The sequence below is a fragment of the Puma concolor genome, chromosome B3 (genome assembly GCF_028749965.1).
Source record: "Puma concolor isolate L17-30 chromosome B3, mPumCon1.1.hap2, whole genome shotgun sequence".
In the NCBI taxonomy this organism is placed as follows: Eukaryota; Metazoa; Chordata; class Mammalia; order Carnivora; family Felidae; genus Puma; species Puma concolor.
This window is the reverse complement of record NC_141672.1, coordinates 119055514-119077093: the sequence shown is the minus strand read 5'-3', so window position 1 is coordinate 119077093 and position 21580 is coordinate 119055514. Positions and strand designations below refer to the sequence as shown.

At 34.8% G+C, this 21580-nt stretch overlaps 1 protein-coding gene across 2 annotated transcripts in view; it reads right to left on the bottom strand.

Annotated features, from left to right (window-relative positions):
- PEAK1 (pseudopodium enriched atypical kinase 1) overlaps nt 1–21580 on the bottom strand; it is a 315319-nt gene that overhangs the window by 161380 nt on the left and 132359 nt on the right. For both annotated transcript variants that reach the window (XM_086711282.1, XM_025919501.2), the window contains exon 3: nt 1216–1380. The gene's annotated coding sequence lies outside the window, so the exon portion shown is untranslated. The remainder of the gene's footprint in view (nt 1–1215; nt 1381–21580) is intronic.

Sequence of the window (21580 nt, the reverse complement as noted above, 5' to 3'; positions counted from 1 at the left end):
TTCTTAATTCTTGGAAATTTTCATAATAAAATTGTTAAAAGAAATAAAAATAACACCCGGTTATGTTGTAGCTTAGAAGTAAAGCAGAATTATAAACAAAGAAAACATGAGGAATAACCTTCTTTCTTGGAGTAATGTCTGACCAAAATAACACTTTATAAATGTTAGTATATAGTTGAAAGAATATATTTATCCTGGGTTACATTTCTCAGTTTGAATAGTTCTCTTGAAACAGGCCTTGTATTCCTTAGAATTATTAGGACTAGCAATTGATACTGTATTTGATTGATTTTTCACATCTGCACTTTACCAGAGGGACTTAGTTTTAGTCAATTGTACCCATTCACTACCAAGATATAGTGACTCAAATAAACAAATGATTATCCATCAAAATCAAAGTAGTACACTTCCAATGAAATACAGTTCTAAATGTTCACTAGGATGCTTTTTAAAAATTAGCAAACATTTGAATCTTACAAAACGCACTGAAACAATTATGGCTGAAGATCAAGGAGATTTAAGAAGACTGACAAGGAATCTTAAGTCTTTCTACAGTTGCTTTCCACTCTACTTAAAATGTAATAGTCCTTGTAATTTCACAAGAAGAAATAAATTTATAATTTTTTCCAGTTTTTTTTCTTCTTTTCTACTCTGGATTCTTGTTTCTTTTTTTGTTTGTTTGTTTTTACAACTCTAAATTCCTGAGAAGGATGGGCAAAGGAGAGAATAATGATTAAATAAAAAGAAGATGTCAGATATGAAGGCAAAAAGATCAAGAGATCAGACACCAAGTAAGGAAACTAAAAATAACATGAAATAAAGTTCAGAAAATAAGACTAAAAAACCTCTGCATATGTGATAGCATGCTACCACTTAATGTTGCCTGAGCTGTTTCTGTGAAAGGAAAAGTATTTGGTCAAGAATGGACCTATAAATATACTAGTACTATGCTATATTTCTACTCAAATAAGCTTATTTGTTTCTAAGTTAAGAAGTTCATAACCTGGGGGAAAAAAACAATTCTTTTGAGCAATATCAAGGCCAAACATTAAGGGCCAAAACAAAGACCTGACTATGCTAAATAAGTCATAAAATTATCAGCTTTATCTATACTTTGGTATTTGTAAGGTAAATATTTAAATTTAAAAAGAAATCCTTTCAAGTTCTATAAAAGTTCTTGGTGGAAGTGTAACACTATATGAAAATTCTGGTTACCGTTTAAATTTGCAGTTCTTCATCCATTATGGTGACAAAGGTGGTTTTAGCAGCTATCATTACATTCGTTTACAGTTTCAAAGTGCTTTGGGTCCTTCCAGGATGAATGTACTTTCTTCCTTGCCTCTCATTCCTTAACTTATTTTCAGAAGACAGCAATGTTTACTGCAAGAGAGAAAAATAAAGTAAAGCTAAATTGGAGAATAAACTAGTTTTAAATATACTAGACATTTTTCTTTCCTTTAAGATATTCTTAATTTCACCCTCAGTCAACGGTTATAATTAGTCTTATTCATTTAAGAAGTAACTTCCTTACTTAGGTGGAGGCATGGACAGAATCCTATACCCTCAATAACAATCTATGTCATACCTAAGACCCAAGTAATTTATAAGACTCAAACTAGCACCGATGTACTTGAAACTTTCTAGGATTTCATGTGATTGTCTTTGAACACCTGTTTTGAGCTATGTAAGAGCCAAATGTAAGAGCATTAATTGAATAAGAAATATTAAACCCAACTTCATCTTTATAAGAACCCAATTCTAAAAGTATCAATGTCTAATTCTGATACAGCCTTTGTAAAATATGAAAGTAAGTATCTCCAAATGCAAAAATGTTTCTAGCTACTTTGCAGTTTACTTTAGGCTCAAGTATGAAATATATTTATAACTTGGCATACAGGAAATCACCTAAAATTAAATGAATAAATTCCTATCTATTTCTGACTCTGGAGCACCAATTATATGTATTTTCAAACTGGCACAACCTCTAATTTGTTTTCTATATAACACCAAATATAAGGAAAATAACTCTAAGAGTTAAGTAGAAAGAGAAAGATAAATGTAATTACTTTTAAATGATTCCTGATTGTGATTACATAATACAGAATTGAACCTTTCAATAAATGCTTAGAACAGAAAGGTATTTTGAAACAGGAGTTTTCATTTGTGCACCATATCAAACAATATCAAACTCCAACACAGTTGGATTATCCATGATCAAAAGACTACCCAATGTTCTCACAGTGCTTATATCTCCTCTTCATGTGGTACAAAATAACATTAAGCAGTGTGTAGGAGAAATATTACCAAGAATATATATATGTGTATGTATATATGTAACCAATATGCAGATGAAATAATGATGCCCAGGATAACACACACAGTGGCAAAATTACTCCATCTTCTTTCCATTATTAAATGAGTCTTTTGAGAAGAAAAATGCAATTTATGCCAATTTTAACTGTGAAATCTGAAGATGGGAAAAAATTGAACACATGGGTATACAAATACTGGTAACCTAGAAAAGTACATCGTAATAGAAAAGTGATTTTCCAAGGGTAGGTGTTTGGCCAGTGGCAAAACTGAAATGAACACCTAAATTTCCTCACTCTCTCCTAAAGCAGTGTTCTACTATCCTTCTATAATCCATCGCATTCTTGTCCTCTTGGCCCCCTTAGTTATTTTTTCTGAATAATTTCTTCTTGGACTTGTAGGTATTCTATCATATAGCCATTAACACTTATCCAACAATGTAAGAGACAAAGAGACATAAACAGTGTTTAACCAAATCTTAACAGTTTATATGTGCAATCTGTAGACAGGATACAGTTGGGTCTTATATTTTTATCCAGTCTGAAAATCTCTGACTCCTAATTGGAGAGTTTAGTTTATCAACATGTAATGTGATTATTGAAATGACTGAGTTCAAAGCTACCAATTTCTATTTCTATTCTTCTCTGCTTTTTGTTTTGTTCCTGTCCTACCTTTTCCTGCCTCAATTTCAGTTAATCAAATATTTGTAATGTTTTACTTTAATTGCTCTATAATTCTTTGTACTGGGGGAGGGTGACACTAAGAATTATAATATGCACCCTCAAATTTCCACAGTTTAAAGCTAATACTGAATATCATGCAAAGCATAAGAAACTTGTAGTAGTATAATTCCATTTACTACAAACCCTTTTTGTTAATGGTTATCATATTATTCTACTTATATTATAAACCCATAATAAAATGGTTTTAACTTTTAAGAAGTCAGTTAAAAAAAAAAGAAGTCAGCTTTCTTTTAAAAACAGTAATGGAAGAAAAAATAAGATATATTTTCATATTTATCATTCTTTGTGGTCTTCAGTTCTCCTGTAGAACAGACTTTCCATTTGATATCACTGCACTTCAGCTTAAAAACTTCTTTAATTATTTCTTACACAGCAAGTCTGCTGACAATGAATCATCTAATTTTTTTGAATCACCTTCATTTTTGAATAACATTTATGTTAAGTATAGCATTCTGCGTTGAAAGGTTTTCTTTCTTGCTTACAGCTCTTTCAAGATATCATTCCATAGTTTTTTTGGCTTCCATCATTCTGATAAGTCAGCAGTCATTAATATTATTGTTTCTTTTGTTTTCAAGATTTTCTCTTTATCTTTGGTTTTCAGGAGTGTAACCATATTATGTGTCTAAATTTAGTTTTCATTTACTTTGGGTGTGGGGAACGTTTACTGAACTTCTTGGCTCTGCAAATTAGTGTTCTGTTAAATTTGAGAAATTTTCAGTCTATTTATTTTTTAAAATTTCTGTTCCATCTTCTCTCTTTTCCATGTTGGTTTTCAATATACATAAGGTTGACTGCTTATAATCCCACTGGTCACCAAGGTTCTGTTTGGTTGGGTTTTTTTTGTTTGTTTTGTTTTAATCTTTTTTCCTCTTTGTTCTTCAAATAGGATAGTTTCTACTGATCTATCAAGGCCCTTTCTTCTGTCATCTCTTATCTGCCATTAAATCTATCGAGTGAATTTTTAATTTCAGGTATTGTATTTCCAGTTCTATAATTCCCTTTTTATTTAAAAAAAAAATAGTTTCTACCTCTCTCTGCAGAGAAAGTCTGTATTTTCCTTCATTATGTCCTCCTTTTCCTTTAAGTTCTTGACCATATTTATAATAGCTCATTTAAAGGTACTGTCACTTAACTAACATCTGGATTGACTCCTTTTTTTTTTTAAACTATGGATAATATTTTCCTAGTTCTTCACATGATTAATAATTTTTGATTGTATACTGGACAATATGGATGATATGATACAGAAACTCTGTACTTTGTTATCTTCCTTTGAAGTGCACTGATTTTTCTTCTAATACGAAGTTAAACACTGGCTGATCATCTTGAACTTGTGGATGGTTGGTTTTACACTGTTAGGGAAGGTATGCTTCAACTTTGTCCTCCATCCTAGAATAAATCCCTTAGGCCTTACAGTCGTTACTTCTAAGACAGGAAGGACCCTTCTAAGATTCCAACAAAAATCCGAATGTGTCTAATAGGACTCAAACTCCAAATCTGACTAGAAATATCACCTCAAATACCACTTTCCACTAGGCTCTATGGCGTCTCCTCTACACATGTGAATTTAAAGATGAACCAAGGAATTAAAAAGAATACAAATGCAAATGTTAGGGATTTTCACCACTGAATTCCAGAACAACCTGCATGACTTGAATGGGGTTGTGGATTCAATGTTACTAACCTATCAATATTGAGTTCTTGATTGTGATAATTTTATCTTACTCTCAAATGATTCAGGAAAAATTATTCTTACAACTGGTGTGTAATTTCAAATTATTACAAATTAAAAAGAAAAAGTTAAATGTATCAATAAACCCTATTACATTTCCAAAATGTTTTCAGTGAAAGGCTAATACAGCTATATGCTTAAAGAGGAAGTAGTTCTGTAGTGAAATAAATTGGGGTAAAGTAATCATTATATTCGTTTTTAGCAATTCACAATACATGTTAGCATATCGAATATTTCTACAAATCATGCATTAGAGATATTTCCATTTATTCATCTTTCCAACCACATAATGAAATGCAATGTTCTAGAGATAGAGGTAATAATAGAGGCAAGATCTCCTTTCACAGATTTTACATTGTAATACAGAAAGAGACAAATAAACAAATAAACTAATTTCAGATGGTGTAAATGCTCTGAGGAAAATAAAACTGGGTATTAGAGAGAGATTAGGAAGGTGTAGATACTTTTAGATAGTGCATCAAGGAAGGCTTCTCAGTAGATGATGTTCAAGTTACAACTGAAAGAAATGAGCCAAACATGGAATGACTTAGAATGTTCTAGACAGAGGATATACATGTCAAAAGACAGAAATGAGCTTATAATGTTCATGGAAAAAAGTTTCTAATTTATCCAAACAATTAAGAATTTGTGAGAAAAATCTCTTGATTACTACACCCTTCAAAGAACATGATCAGAAAGTACAAACTTCCAGTTATAAAATAAATAAATAATAGGAATGTAATGTACAGCATGGTGATCATAGTTAAGAATACTGTATTGGGGCGCCTGGGTGGCGCAGTCGGTTAGGCGTCCGACTTCAGCCAGGTCACGATCTCGCGGTCCGGGAGTTCGAGCCCCGCGTCGGGCTCTGGGCTGATGGCTCAGAGCCTGGAGCCTGTTTCTGATTCTGTGTCTCCCTCTCTCTGCCCCTCCCCCGTTCATGCTCTGTCTCTCTCTGTCCCAAAAAAATAAATAAACGTTAAAAAAAAAAAAAAAAAAAGAATACTGTATTGCATATCTGAAAGTTGCTAAAAGTAAATCTTAAAAGTTCCCAACACAAGAAAAAAAAATTCTGCAACTATATATGGTGATGGATGTTAACTAGATCTATTGTGGGCCTTGTGCCATATATACAAATATAGAATCATTACGTTGTATACCTGAAACTAACATATAGATTCACCTATTGCACACGTCAGGTATACTTCCTTAAAAATGTGAAAATTGTGCTGATTTTAAACCTATTTATTAATTCTTATATAATGACAACAATAAAATAATGTTTATTTTAAATTCTTAACTTAGTTTTCTAACTATGCAAAATGCCCAAGGAACCTCTGATATAACCTGTGACACCAAAAATCTGTCAAAGCACCATCGGCTCAGTATTGTGTGATCTTGTTTACTTTGCTATTTAATAGTAGACAACAGTTCAAATAAAAATGTCACTTGGAATTAAAACATTACAGTCTGCTAAGAATCCTACAACTTACTTGGGAGCTTTTTAATCATTTAGAGCAGGGACTGTCAAACCATGACCCTTGGGCCAAATGCGACCAGCCAGCCATTTGCTTATGTAAGGCCCACAAGGTAAGAATAGCTTTTACATTTTTAAGCAGTTGGGGAAAAAGGTCAAAAGATAAAATTTGAGATGTAAAAATTATATGAAATTCAAATTTTGTTGCCTAGAAATAAAGTTTTATCAGAACACAGCCAGCTCATTTTTAATATACTGTTTATAGCTGCTTTTATACTACAAAGGCAGAGTTGAGTTGTTGTGACAGGGACCATGTGGCCCACAAAGTCTAAAATATACACTATTTGGCTCTTTACAGATAATGTTCGACAGTTCCTGACTAAAGTATACCAAACATGTTTATACTCTACAATGATAGAATTTATATTTTAAAACATTACATCAACTGATTTATTCATCAGTCCATTAGTCTTTCATGTTTCTACTTAAGTGTTAAATAATAATTTTATATTTAAAATGACCATCCCAAGGGTGCCTGGGTGGCTTAGTCAGTTAAGCATACGACTTCGGCTCAGGTCATGATCTCAGGGTTCATGAGCTCAAGCCCAGCATCAGGCTCTGTGCTGACAGCTCAGGGCCTGGAGCCTGCTTCAGATTCTGTGTCTCCCTCTCTCTCTGCCCCTCCCCCGCTTGTGCTTGCTCTCTCTATCTCAAAAATAAATAAACATTAAACAAATTTTTTTAGTAAAAAAAATAAAATGAAGAAAAATAAAAAACAAAAAGACCATCCCATAATATTGAGAGAATTTTTACATAATCAAAAATTCATTTTCCTAATTTGTGAAATTTATGAGGTATGATAAATCATTTCCTTGGGTCAGGTTCTGATTTAAAATTTGTAACGGACTCTGAATTGTAAAATAAATAAACATTCCTACAGTTGATACAAGATCATTAATAACAATACTGAGGAAAAGTGAAATCAATGGTTAAACACTGGGTAAAAAAAAATAATTGCTTGAGAACTTCAGAAGTTTTTAAAGGTGTTAAGTATTAAAATTTATTTTACAATGGTTCAACTTCCATTTCTGACCATGAGGGATTAAGCAGTCTAGAATAATCCCCCAATGCAATCAACTAGAACACGGTAAAATATAGGAAAGGACTATTTTCAGATACAGGCAGTGCAGGACTGTTATCCTTGAAAAAAGAGAAGCAAACAAGGCAAGCCCTACCATCACCCAAGGCTCTCAGCCAAGAAGCAATTTACCACTCCTGAGCAGCAGGGAGGAGAAACCCAGACAGAACCTGGCAATCTTAGTGACTTGAGATAGAGAAAAAAGTACAAGGAGGCCAAGGTGGCTAGAATTTATGGGGCAGAGTTCCAGAGAAGAAAGAGTTCCAGTAATTTAAATGAGAGTTCCCTAGAGTATTTAGCTAAATAAAAACCTGTGGATGAGAAGGGTAAAATTTCTTTAGACCAGCCAGCAAGAATTTCTAAGGAAAGAAAGTTACCAGGGAGTAGTAAGACAAAGCCTTCTCAGAGCTGAAAGAGGGTCAAGATTTCAACAAGTTCCCTCATTGAATATACAAGGCAGTTGTGACCCCACAAAGGCCACACCACAGATGGAGGGGGACAGTAGCTCTAGAATAAAAGCTACTATAATCCCACCTGAAAGAAGCTTGAAAGCCTAGAAAACAATCAAACTAATATGTGATTTATAATGCCTGTCAGGAAAGAGTCCAATACTCTTTAAATGAATGCCACAAAATCATGAACACAACATGTAAAATTTGCAAATATCTGTCATTCAATTAAAAATTAGTGGACAAAGGGGACACCTGGGTGGCTCAGTAGGTCAAGTGTCCAACTCTTGATCTCAGTTCAGATCTTGATTTCAGAGTCGTGAGTTCAAGCCCTGCACTGGGCTCTGTGCTGGGCGTGAAGCCTACTTAAAACTAAACTAAACTAACTAAAATAAACTAAAAACTACTGGCCCAAGAAGCTGGAAAATGTGACACATAAACCAGAAAAATATCAGTCAACAGAGAAAGACCTAGAAATAACAAGCATGATGTAATTAATGGAGCAAAGGCATTGAAAGGACTATTACAAGTCTGCTTCATATTCAAGAATGAAAACAGGAACATGGTGAAGAGATAAATACCCAAAATGAAAATTTCACTGAATAAGACAAGCAATAGTATATGCATTGCTGAAAAAAAGATTAGTGAACTTCAAGACACATTGGGGTGCCTGGCTGGCTCAGCTGGTAGAGCATATGACTTTTGATCTTGGGGTCATTGAGTTTGAGCCCCTCATTGGGTAGAGATGTTACTTTAAAAAAAATTTTTTTTTAAGTGAAGGTCAGAAAGAAAAAATGACCACAAGGCAATGAAAAAAGGTCTTACATTATATGAGAAGTGATATAATTGATAACAGAGTGTAGTAACCTAAAGAGGCATCATATAAATCCTAGAGCACAACTAAAAAAAAAATAATAAAAAGGTAGAACAAACAATAAGCCAGTAGGGGAATAAGCCAACGGGGAAGATTAAATGGAAAAGTATAATTAATTTAAAGGAAGGGTTAATAGAAAACAAACAGCAAGATGATAGATTTAAATCCAACCACATTAATAAATATGTTACATGTTAATTCTTTATATATTCCAATTAAAAACCAGATGAAAAAGCAAGACCAATATATATTGCATATATTGATATGCTATCAGAATCCCACACTAAAATAAGGAAATAGATTAAAAGCATGGAAGAAGATATACCATGTAAACCAAAATCTTAAGAAAGCTGGAATAGCCATATTTATATCAGACAATACAAAAGCCAAAACAAAGAATATTATCAAAGATAATGAGGAACATTTCACAATAATCAAGGGTAAACTTCATTTAGAAGATAAAATAATTCTACGGGGGCGCCTGGGTGGCTCAGTTGGTTAAGCGTCTGGCTCTTGATTTCAGCTCAGGTCATGATCCCAGGGTTGCGAGGTGGAGCCAGGTGTGGAACACTGTGTTAGGCTCTGTGCTGAGTGGATTAAGATTCTCTTTGTCTCTCTCTCTCTCTCTCTCTCTCTCTCTCTCTCTCTCTCTCTGTCTCTGCCCCTCTTCCCTCAAAATTAAAAAAGAGGGACGCCTGGGTGGCTCATGAGGTTGGTTGTGTCTGACTTCAGCTCAGTCATGATCTCACAGCTCATGAGTTCAAGCCCCACATCAGGCTCTAGGCTGACAGCTCATTCTGTGCCTCTCACTCCTTCTCACTCTCTGCCCGCCCCCTACTAGCATCTCTGTCTCAAAAACAAATAAACTTACAGAAAAAATTCAAAAAGAAAAGGTGGGAGGGGGAGTGGTGCCTGGGTGGCTCAATGGATTGAGCATCCAGCTCTTGATTTGGGCTCAGGTCATGATCTCACCATTTGTGGGATCGAGCCTAGCTGGCAGCAGAGAGCCTGCCTGGGATTCTCTCTCCCTCTCTCTCTGCCCCTCCCTTGTTCGCTTGTGTGCTCTTTCTCTCCTCTCTCTCTCTCTCTTGCTCTCTCTCTCTCTCTCTCTCTCACACACACACACACACAAAATAGACATTTTTTTTTTTAGTTAGAAGATAGAATAATTCTAAATATATATGTATAGGCTATCTGAACTACAAAATCATGAAGCAAAAACTGACAGAACTAAGCAGAGAAAAAAGTATACAAATACAGTAGGAGACATCAACATTTCTCTCAGTAACTGGAAGAATAGGTACAGTTGAAGTTCAGCAATGATAAAGAAGATGTGAACAGTACTCTCAATTGAATTGATATTTACAGAACACTCCAACCTACAAGAGCAAAATATAAGTTTTCATACTGCCTATGAAACATTTAGGAAGACAGACCACCTGCTGAGCCAAGAATAAGTCTTAACAATTAAAAGAATCAAAACCAGGGGCATCTGGGTGGCTCAGTTAGTTGAGTGTCCGACTTCAGCTCAGGTCATGATCTTGCAGTCAATGAGTTTGAGCCCTGCATCGGGCTCCTAGCTAACAGTTCAGAGAGCTTGGAGCCTGCTTCAGATTCTGTGTTTCCCTCTCTCTCTGCTCCTCTCCCACTCACACTCTCTCTCAAAAATGAATAAATGTTAAAAAAAATTTTTTTAAATAAATACATAAATAAAAGAATCAAAACTATACACAGCCCATTCCCTTATCACAGTGGAACTAAATTAGAAATCAGTAACAGTAAGATATCTGGAAAATTTTCAAGCATTTACAAATTAAACAACCTACTTCAAAAATAACTCAAGGACCAAAGAAGAAATCACAAAGGAAATCAGAAAATATCTTGAGATGAATGAACATGAAAAGCCAACCTATCAAAATTCTGAGATGCAGATAAAAAGGTGCTTTGAGGAAATCTGTAGTTTTCTATGCTTATATTTGGGGGTGGGGAGGGGAGGCCTAAAGCCAATGACCTAAGCTTCCACCATAAAAAGCTACAAAAAAATGGAACAAATTAAACCAAAATAAGCAGACACTAACAGAGAACAGAAATCAATAACATAGAAAACTGAAAACAGAGAAAGATGAATGAAACCAAAAACAGGTTCTGTCGGGGGGGGGGGGGGCATCAACGAAACTGACAGACCTCTAGCTACACTGAGTGAGCAAATACAGAAATCATCAATATCAGGAATGAAAGGGGAAACATTACTTAAGAGTCTACAGACACTGACGAAACAAGAGACTATTATGAATGATCTCATGCCAATAAATTTGACAACTAAGATGAAATGGACAAAATTTTTAAAAGACACAGATTACCAATACTGACTCAGGAAGTAACAGATAACCTAAATAGCCCTACATCTATTCAAGAAATTAAATACGTAATTTAAAAATGTTCCCACAGGGGCGCCTGGGTGGCGCAGTCGGTTAAGCGTCCGACTTCAGCCAGGTCACGATCTCGCGGTCCGTGAGTTTGAGCGCCGCGTCGGGCTCTGGGCTGATGGCTCAGAGCCTGGAGCCTGTTTCCGATTCTGTGTCTCCCTCTCTCTCTGCCCCTCCCCTGTTCATGCTCTGTCTCTCTCTGTCCCAAAAATAAATAAACGTTGAAAAAAAAAATTAAAAAAAAAAATGTTCCCACAAAGAAAACTCCAGTTGTCAAATGGTTCACTGGTGAATTCCATCAAACATATAAAGACAGAAGTAATACCAATCCTACATAAATTCTTCCAGAAAGTAGAGGAGGGAACATTTTCAAACTGATTTTATATGGCCAGCAAGCATTAGATTGATTCCCAAACCAGAAAAAGTCATTATGAGAAAAGTATACATCAATATCTCTCTCAAACATAGATGCAAAAATCTTTAACAAAATAGCAAGTCAAATTCAGCAATACATAAGAAAGAATGCAAGGTTGATTTTATATTTTTAAAAACTCAATGTTATTAATCATTTAACAGAATAAAGGAGAAAAACAATGATAATTTCAATAAACACAGAAAAATATTTAACAAATTTCCACACTTACTCATAACAAAACTTCAGACAACTCAGAATAGTCTAGAACTACCTTAATTTGATAAAGGGCATCTGTAAAATACTGACATAATAATAAATAATAAACATTGTGGGGGCGCCTGGGTGGCGCAGTCGGTTAAGCATCCGACTTCAGCCAGGTCACGATCTCGCGGTCCGTGAGTCCGTGAGTTCGAGCCCCGCGTCGGGCTCTGGGCTGATGGCTCAGAGCCTGGAGCCTGTTTCCGATTCTGTGTCTCCCTCTCTCTCTGCCCCTCCCCCGTTCATGCTCTGTCTCTCTCTGTCCCAAAAATAAATAAACGTTGAAAAAAAAAATTTTTAAAAATAAAAAAATAATAAACATTGTGTTCGACATTACATTGCAGTTCATAGCTAGTGTAATGAGGCAAAAAAAAAGAAATGAAAAGCATAAAGACGGGGAAGGAAGAAGTTAAGATATCTTTATAAGAGACATGATTATACAGAAAATCCTAAGGAATCTAGAAAACAAATACAAAAACTATTAAGTGATTAGGAAGACTGTAGAATACAAGGTATATGGGTGTGTGTGTATAATATACTCATTATATTTTTATATCTATCAAAAAACAACTAGAAAGTTTTAAACATTTAAATACCATTTATAATAGCAATCAAAAACATGGAATACCTGGGTTTATCCCTAACAAAATATGTACAAGACCTGTAAAATGAAAGCTACAAAACACTGCCAGGACCAATTAAACTGAAATAAATGAAGAGATATACCATATTTATGGATTGGAAGATTCAGTATTATTAATAAGACTATTCTTCCCAAATTCATCGATACATTCAATTCAATTAAAATCAAAATCTCAGAGGTTTTTTGTAGAAATGTACAAACTAATTATAAAATGTGTATGAAAATCCAAATGAACAGGATGATCAAAATAATTTTGAAAATTAAGAACAAAGTAGGAATACTTAAAATACCTGATTTCTTTCTAGAATTTTTTCTCTTTTTTTTTAAAGTTTACTTGAGAAAGAAAGCACGTGCAAGAGGGGGAGTGGCAGACAGAGAGGATGAGGAGGCTCTGCAGAGACAGAAGGGGAGAGAGAATCCCAAGCAGGCTCCACGCTGCTAGCACAGAGCTGGTTGCAGGGCTCAATCTCACAAACCTCAAGACCATGATCTAAGCCAAAATTGAGTCGGATGCTTAATCAACTGAGCCACACAAGCACCCCTGATTTATAGAATTATTATTATTAAGCACAGCAATCAAGACAGTTTGGTAATAGCCCGAGGATAAACGTATAGAAAAATGGAATAGAATACAAAACCCAAAAATAGACCTATATATCAACTAATTCCTAAAGGTGCCAAGGTAATTCAATTGTTAGGAAGTTCAACAATTGGATATTCATATGGAATGAAAATGAATTTTGTCTTTACTTCACATATTTTGTATATGTACAAAAACTAACTCAAACATACCATAAACCTAAGAGAAAATGTAAAATCTTAAAACTTCAAAAAGAAAACACAGGAAGACATTTTATGGACCTTAGCCACCTGATAAACTGTACTTTATCAAAATTAAAAACTTCTGCTATTTTAAAAACATCATTATAAAAACCAAGTGGTCAGTATGCACATAAAACAATTAAAACCACAGTAAGAACTTAATACTCATTGAAGAACTAAAATTTGAAAGACTGACAATTCTAAATATTGGTAAGGATATAGAGCTAATAGTGATGCACTATCCAATACAGTAACCACTAGGCACATACAGCCATTTAAATCTGACTTGATAACTGCAATAAAAATTCAGTCCCTCAGATGCACTAGCCATATTTTACCTGCTCAACAGCCACAAGTGGCTAGTGACTAAGGCATGGGAGAATGCAGATACAGAACAGTTTCATCATTGCAGAAATGACTACAGGATGAATTAATGCAGAACATATGAAATGCTCACGCCATTGCTAGTAGGAATGTAAAATTTTGCCAGCAAGTTTAGCAGCCTCTTTGAAAGTCAAACAACTTACCATATAACCCAACAATTCGACCCTGCACTTATACTCTTACTTTGCAATAATGAGAAAACACCCTTTCACCCAGTCAGGACAATATCAAAAGAGGCCTGCTAAAACAGATGATTAAAATAAAATGCAAAGTCTCATGATATCATGCCCAAAATGTCCAGGATTTAACTGAAAACCACTTCTCATACCAAGATTCAGGAAAACCTCAACTTGAATGAGAAAAGACAATTAACTGATGCCAATACCAAAATGACACAGATTTAAGAATTATTTCACAAGGATTTTAAAGCAGTAATGATAAAAATGCTTCAATGAGTACTTACTAACACACTGGAAACAAATGGAAAATAGAAAATCTAAAAAATAGTTTCAGCAAAGAAATAAAAGTTACAAAGAATGAAATCTCAGAACTGAAATTATAACAACTGAAATAAAAAAGCCAATGGATGGGCTCAACAGCAGAATGGAGGAGAGGGAAAAAAAAGAATCAGTGAACTAAAAGATAAATTAAGAAAAGTTACCAAATCTGAACAACATAAAGGAAATATACTGAATACAAATGAACAGAGAGCCTCAGGTATCTATGAAACTATAACAAAAGTTCTAACATTCATGTCTTCAGTCTTGGAAGTTGAAGAGAAATAGAGCAGGGTTGAAAAAGTATTTGAAAACAATATGGTTGAAAGGTTCTCATATTTGGGAATCTCAAACAGTGTAAACCCAAAGAAATTCACACAAAGAGAGAGCATAGACAAACGTATGAAAACTAAAGACAATGGAAAAATTCTTGAAAGTAGCATGAAAGAAACCTTTACCTTGATCTATATAGGAGAAAAACAATTAGAATGTCAGTGTATTTCTCATCAAAACCCATAGAGGTCAAAAGGAACTGGTACAATATTTTTCAAATGCTGAAAGAAAAAGAACTGTCAACCTAGAATTCTTCAACCAGCAAAAATATCCTTGAGGAATGAAGAGAATATACAATGTAGTATCTACAGCAACCATTAAAAAGTCATACAAAGAGATACATCTAAAAACACTACAGTAAATTAACATGGAATTCTAAAAAGTATTCAAATAACCTACAAGAAAGTAGGAAAAAAAGAAATAAAAAACAGAGGGAACAAACAGAAAACAAAAAATAAAATGGCCCACTTATGTCCTATCATATCAATAATTACCTTTATTTGCAAGAGCCCCAAACTGGAAACTAAAATGTTCTATAATAAGTGAGTAGTTAAACATATTATAGTACATCCATACCATGGAATACTATACCAGTAATAAAACAGAATGAATGAACTACTGACATACACTACAACATGGATAAATCATTATGCTCAGTGAAAAAAGGCCCATGATTCTATTTATATAACATTCTATATTCTATTTATATGACATTCTCAAAATGATAAAATTGGAAAGACGGAGAATGGACTAGTGGTTGCCAGGGGTGGGGGATGAGGGATGGTAGAGAGTAGCGTGTGTGCGTGTGTGAGAGATTATAAAGGGGTTCAAGGAGGGAAATCTTTGTGGTGAGATTGCAGTCTTGATTACATGAATCCACACTTGATAAAAATGCCAAAGAACCATATACTAACTTTATACCAATATGTATCTCTTAGTTTTTACATTAATCTATAGTTATATAAGATCTAACTAATAGGGGAAACTGGGTAGATGGTACACAGAACCTCTCTGTACTATCTTTGCAACTTCTTGTGAACCAATAATTATTTCAAAGTAAAAAGTGAATTAACTTTGTGATTTATTTTAAGAGTTCACTATCAGCATTTCTATGATACACACAAGTAAATTTGCTCCCTTTTCTCAAAAACCCCCCAAAATGATCACAGCAGCTTTATTTATAATAGCTAAAAACTGCAAACAATTCAGTGTTCATTAACAGTGAGTGACAATAAAAAGAAGAATGAAGCATTCATATACACAACATGGATGAATCTCAAAAATATTAAACTGAAAGAAACTACACACAAGACTTCACAGCTCCATTTATATGACATTCTAGAATAGGCAAAACTAAAGTGATTAGTACAGATTAACAGTTGTTAGGAGCTGGATGTAGGGAGAGGTTCTGAACAAAAAGGGGCAATTTAAAACAGTTTTCCAGGGTGATAGGACTGACTGTACCCTACCTGTAGTGAGAGCTACACGAATCTGCACGTGTTAAAGCTCACAGAACAAGTAAAAAAGTCAATTTTACCATATGTAAAAGTTTTTAAATTAACAGCAACAATAATAACCATCATTTCCCATTACAATTTTTGAAATTCCATGGTCAATTATTTGATAGTTTAAAAACAATATTCTAGTTCTCCTACTGGCACTGCTTAGTTGATGCTGAGTAATTTAACCTCGTACTCTTAGTTTCTCTTTATAATATGAAAGGAAATAATTAAATGCTCTTCAAAGCTTCTTCCTATTCTAAAAGCTATTCCTATTCTGGGCTTCTGTTACATATTTATTGTCTCAAAATTAACAAGGAACACAAAATATTTCTGTACAGTCAAGTGGATTCTAAATTCTTGCTTCAAACAGTATGGGCTGGCTTTCAATAGTCTCTGCTATTGGTTTTATGTGATGTTTTTATGGGGCTCTGAACATTTGACCTTACTTATTAGTTTTGATTAGATGATCTTTAGATAACAGCACTCTCCCCTATTTGAAATAACCAGGCCTCAGCCTATAAGGATTATATAAGATTTCTATTCCCTTTATAACATCAGACATTCTCTACATTTTTCTATTAAAAAGTCTGTGAACCAGCATTCATGCTACCAAAATGATGCCTGTTATTTTTAATTTTATAAAACATGTGGTATTGGGATTACTGAAGAATAAAAGGTAAGCCAGTTTTAATGGTTTCACACATTATGATAAAGTACTTTCTTTTTAACCCCATATGGAAAATCTAGAGTTCCCCAAATCTTTTGCAATCTTTCACATCTCCTATAGAAGACCTGCAAACTAGCAACATTTCAGACTACATCATCTTTTACTGAAATGTTGTTTATCTATAAGGATGAGCAAAGCCAGCAATAGAGTTCATATAATTTTAATTTCAAACTCAGTGTTCACAGAAAACTCTGGTTGCAATTAACGGCCTTTGGTTTAAATTTTCTTCAGTGATGCCTTCTCTTAAAAAAAGACCAGAGAACAAATGATTATCCATTTTAACAATACTCTCAATTTCATACAGCAGAATAATTTTTGAATACTTATGAAAATCATCCAATCTTCTCACTTTGAGAAATGAAAAAAATGTGGCACATATATATGCCAACAAATATTCAATTAACTATACTGGTGTAATACTGTTGTTTTTTTTTTCTGATAAAAATTCAAATATCTAGGTAATGACAGATGGACTGATTTTACAAATGTAGGCCAACAGATTCAGTAACTCCCCTTTATCACCTATATTTCTGGTTTAAGAAACTATGAATCAATTCATTTAATTCTTTAAAATATAAATGATATAAAATTACAATACATTTGGAAAAGGAAAACTAATCAATATTTTCTTATAACTCCACTGCCATGTTAAACTTTGAGAAAGCTGCAAGTCAAATAAATTTCTTACATTTCCTTTATGTTTAGATCACATATGCACACACACTCACATACATACACACACAAATCAACATCTTTGTATTTTCCTCACTGCTGCCCTGAGATTTACTAAACATAACATTAAAAAGCATCTGAGGGGCTCCTGGGTGGCTCAGTCGGTTAAATACCTGACTCTTGATTTCAGTTCAGGTCATCATCTCACAGTTCGTGAATTCAAGCTCCATGTCGGACTCTGAACTGACAGTGAGGAGCCTATTGGGATTCTCTCTCTCTCTCTCTCTCTCTCTCTCTCTCTTTCTCAATCTCTCACTCTCTCTCCCTCTCCCTTTCTAACTCTCCCTCTGTCTCTGCCCCTCCCTCGCTCTAGCTATCACTCTCTCTCTCAAAATAAATAAATAAACTTAAAAAATACACTTAAAAAAAGCATCTGAAAGTTCCTCATATTTCCATACATCTATTAAGAACTTGGAGCGCCTGGGTGGCGCAGTCGGTTAAGCGTCCGACTTCAGCCAGGTCACGATCTCGCGCTCCGTGAGTTCGAGCCCCGTGTCGGGCTCTGGGCTGATGGCTCAGAGCCTGGAGCCTGTTTCCGATTCTGTGTCTCCCTCTCTCTCTGCCCCTCCCCCGTTCATGCTCTGTCTCTCTCTGTCCGCAAAATAAATAAACGTTGAAAAAAAAATTTTTTTTTAAAAAAAAGAACTGATCTTATATTAGAAAGCACCCTGGCACAGCAACTAAATTCCATAGAAAATTCAAATCTATATTAATATTAAATAAAAGCCATGGCAAAACACTTTTATTTAGTGGTATTAGATTTGTCAATAAGACTGAAAAAAAAAAGTATTTCAACTATCTCTTTATAGAAATAATTAGCTTAAAAATCAAAAGGCTTGGAGCACATGGGTGGCTCAGTCATTTAAATATCCCACTTCGGGGGCGCCTGGGTGGCTCAGTCAGTTAAGCGGCCGACTTCGGCTCAGGTCATGATCTCACGGTCAGTGAGTTCGAGCCCTGCGTCGGGCTCTGTGCTGACAGCTCAGAGCCTGGAGCCTGTTTCAGATTCTGTGTCTCCCTCTCTCTGACCCTCCCCCATTCATGCTCTGTCTCTCTCTGTCTCAAAAATAAATAAACATTAAAAAAAATTTTTTTTTAAATAATAAATATCCCACTTCAGCTCAGGTCATGATTGCTCAGTGCGTGGGTTTGAGCCCCACAATGGGGTCTCTGCTGACAGCTCAGAGCCTAGAGTCTGCTTTGGATTCTGTATCTCCCTCTCTCTCTCTCTCTCTCTCTGCCCCTCCCTTGCTCACACTCTGTCAAAAATAAACAAGCATTGAAAAAAAAAAATCAGAAGACTTAATCTATTAAAACCAAGCCTTTAGAATCCCATGGACCATATGTGTATAAAGGGAATGTTTTAATATGAATGCGACACCAGCCTGGGAGCCTGGCTCTTTAGCTCTAATGCCAAACAAGGGAAACACAAATCAGGAAAAAACCCAGTCACCTTTAAAAATTCTAAGCCCTCAGCTAAATATCATAACTTTATTACGACCATTAAATCACAACTGGCCAATGAGAAGCTAATTGTAGTCCTTAGTATAGTCTGGGCAAGTAAAACACAATCATATTATATTAGGCACAATTTAATGAAAGTGTTTATGTCAGGTGTTGGAAGTTTCCAGGAGACTAGCTCCTGACTTACCATAAAACAATTAAGTATCCATTACTGTAAAGTGACCTTTTTGGTTTTTCCTTTAAAGAATCTTAAAGCAACAACTGAAAAAAAGCCCTTGCACACGTTTTGAGATCAGACACAAAACTGAAAATTAAAAACCAGACTATTCGGGGCGCCTGGGTGGCGCAGTCGGTTAAACGTCCGACTTCAGCCAGGTCACGATCTCGCGGTCCGTGAGTACGAGCCCCGCGTCAGGCTCTGGGCTGATGGCTCAGAGCCTGGAGCCTGTCTCTGATTCTGTCTCCCTCTCTCTCTGCCCCTCCCCCGTTCATGCTCTGTCTCTCTCTGTCCCAAAAATAAATAAACGTTGAAAAAAAAAAATTAAAAAAAAAAAAAAAAGACCAGACTATTCAAGTCGTCCACAAATGCCATTTCTCTGAATTCCGTGGGTCTGCAATGGAGTGTGAATGGGAGTGGCCTGTAAGGCAGAACTCGGTAGGACAGGGCATGTGGAAAGAATATCAGCAGCTAGGCAAGAGAATCTTTAAAAGGACTCTCAGGGAAAAAAAGATCTCAAGAACATTCTTCCTCTCTAACTTAAGCCAAATCTTACACTGTTGCTTTCAAATTTTATAATACACTTACTCCATCCTTTATGGTTGTCCTTTTTGATTAGAACCATATGAGAGATCCTGCTCCAATATATAAGTTCTATAGAATATAGTTTATAACTAAAAACAAATTTAGTATAGAATGAAAAATAGAAATTGTTAGTGATCAAATTTTCATATCCACAGAGAAAGCACCACGATATCATGCAATCTACAAATGGGCTTCTTTTAAAGGAAGAACAAATTGGTGAACAAAACTGTAAAAGAAAAACTAACATTCATATACTAGTTTTAAGACAATTTTCTTTCCAATTAAAAATATATATATATTGTTCATAGAAAGTTACAAATGTAAGCAGCATTATCTACAATAACCAAATTATGGAAATAGCCCAAGTGTCCACTGACTGATAAATGGATAAAGAAGATGTGGTATGTATATTTACAATGGAATATTACCCAGCCATAAAAAATAATGAAATCTTGTCATTTGTAACAACATGGATGGACCTAGAGAGTATTATGCTAAGTTAAATAAGTCAGAAAAAAACAAATACAATATGATTTCTTCACATGTGGAAGTTAAGAAACAAAACAAAAGAACAAAGTGGGGGGGAAAGAGAGAGAGAGAGAGGCAAACCAAGAAAAAGACACTTACAGAGAACAAACTGATGGTTACCAGAGGGGAGGTAGGTTAAATAGATTTTATAGATTAAGGAGTGCACTTGTGATGAGCACCAGGTGTTGTTTATGGAAAGGTTGAATCATTAAATTGTACACCTGAAATTAACTAATCGGAATTTAAATAAAAACTTTAAATAAATAAAAAGAAGGAAGGGGAAGAAAAGGATAAGAAGGAACCAAGGTAAAGCAATTTGTTGTTTGGCACAGCCAGGTCAATAGCCTAGAAACAGGTAACATTTTGAAAGGATACTTCCACACTACAGAACAGAAACAGGAAGAAAAGAAAAGAAAAAAAAAAAAAAAACCCACATCACTAAAGGCAATGAAATAAATAACTGTGTATAAAGCTTAGTTTCCCACACTTACTTGTTCATTTGTTTTTTGGGGATACCCTTTTGAATGAACTGTTTTAAGTTCCTCTAGCTCACCTACAATATTTTTGAAAGTATGTTATTACAAAGTACAGTTTCTATTTGAGTTATTTTGTTAAGGATAAAGCAACTCAAATACTACACTACTGATAAACACAAGAATACTAAAAGTCAATTATGCTTACTCCTAATCCAGGAATAAATGAAAACTAACATTAACTCAGCTCATAGACCTTAGTTTTTGCCACCTCTTTCCCTCTTTATTTCTGCTATTTATACTGCTGAGTTCATTACCACTTTCATACTTGGAAATGTTTGCTTTTCCTGCTTGGACTTGCTTTACAAATCACTGAATTGTCACTTTTTCACACAACAGGATTTCATCACAGAGCATAATTAATCCCACTAAAGCAAACATGGTAAACTTTAGGCCCAGCTAAGGGACCATGGATGAATTAATCTCTACAATAATGATGATACAATTTAATACACAAGATTTTGGTGAGGCTCATAGATACAAGGCCCAGCTAAGGGACCATGGATGAATTAATCTCTACAATAATGATGATACAATTTAATACACAAGATTTTGGTGAGGTGAAAGAGCTCTAAATGTTTAAAGTGTCACACAGAGGTGAGGGTCTCCATTTCTTCATCTGTCATATGGGAGGATTCCAGTAGCTGACCACTAAAGACTTCCTTCCATCTCTAAAATTCCTTTAATATTTACATTTGAAACACATAAAAACTCTACTTACTGATAGGATAACATTACAGTTATAAGAGACTTAGGGAAATCAACTCAAACTTCTCATCTCATAAAAGGTG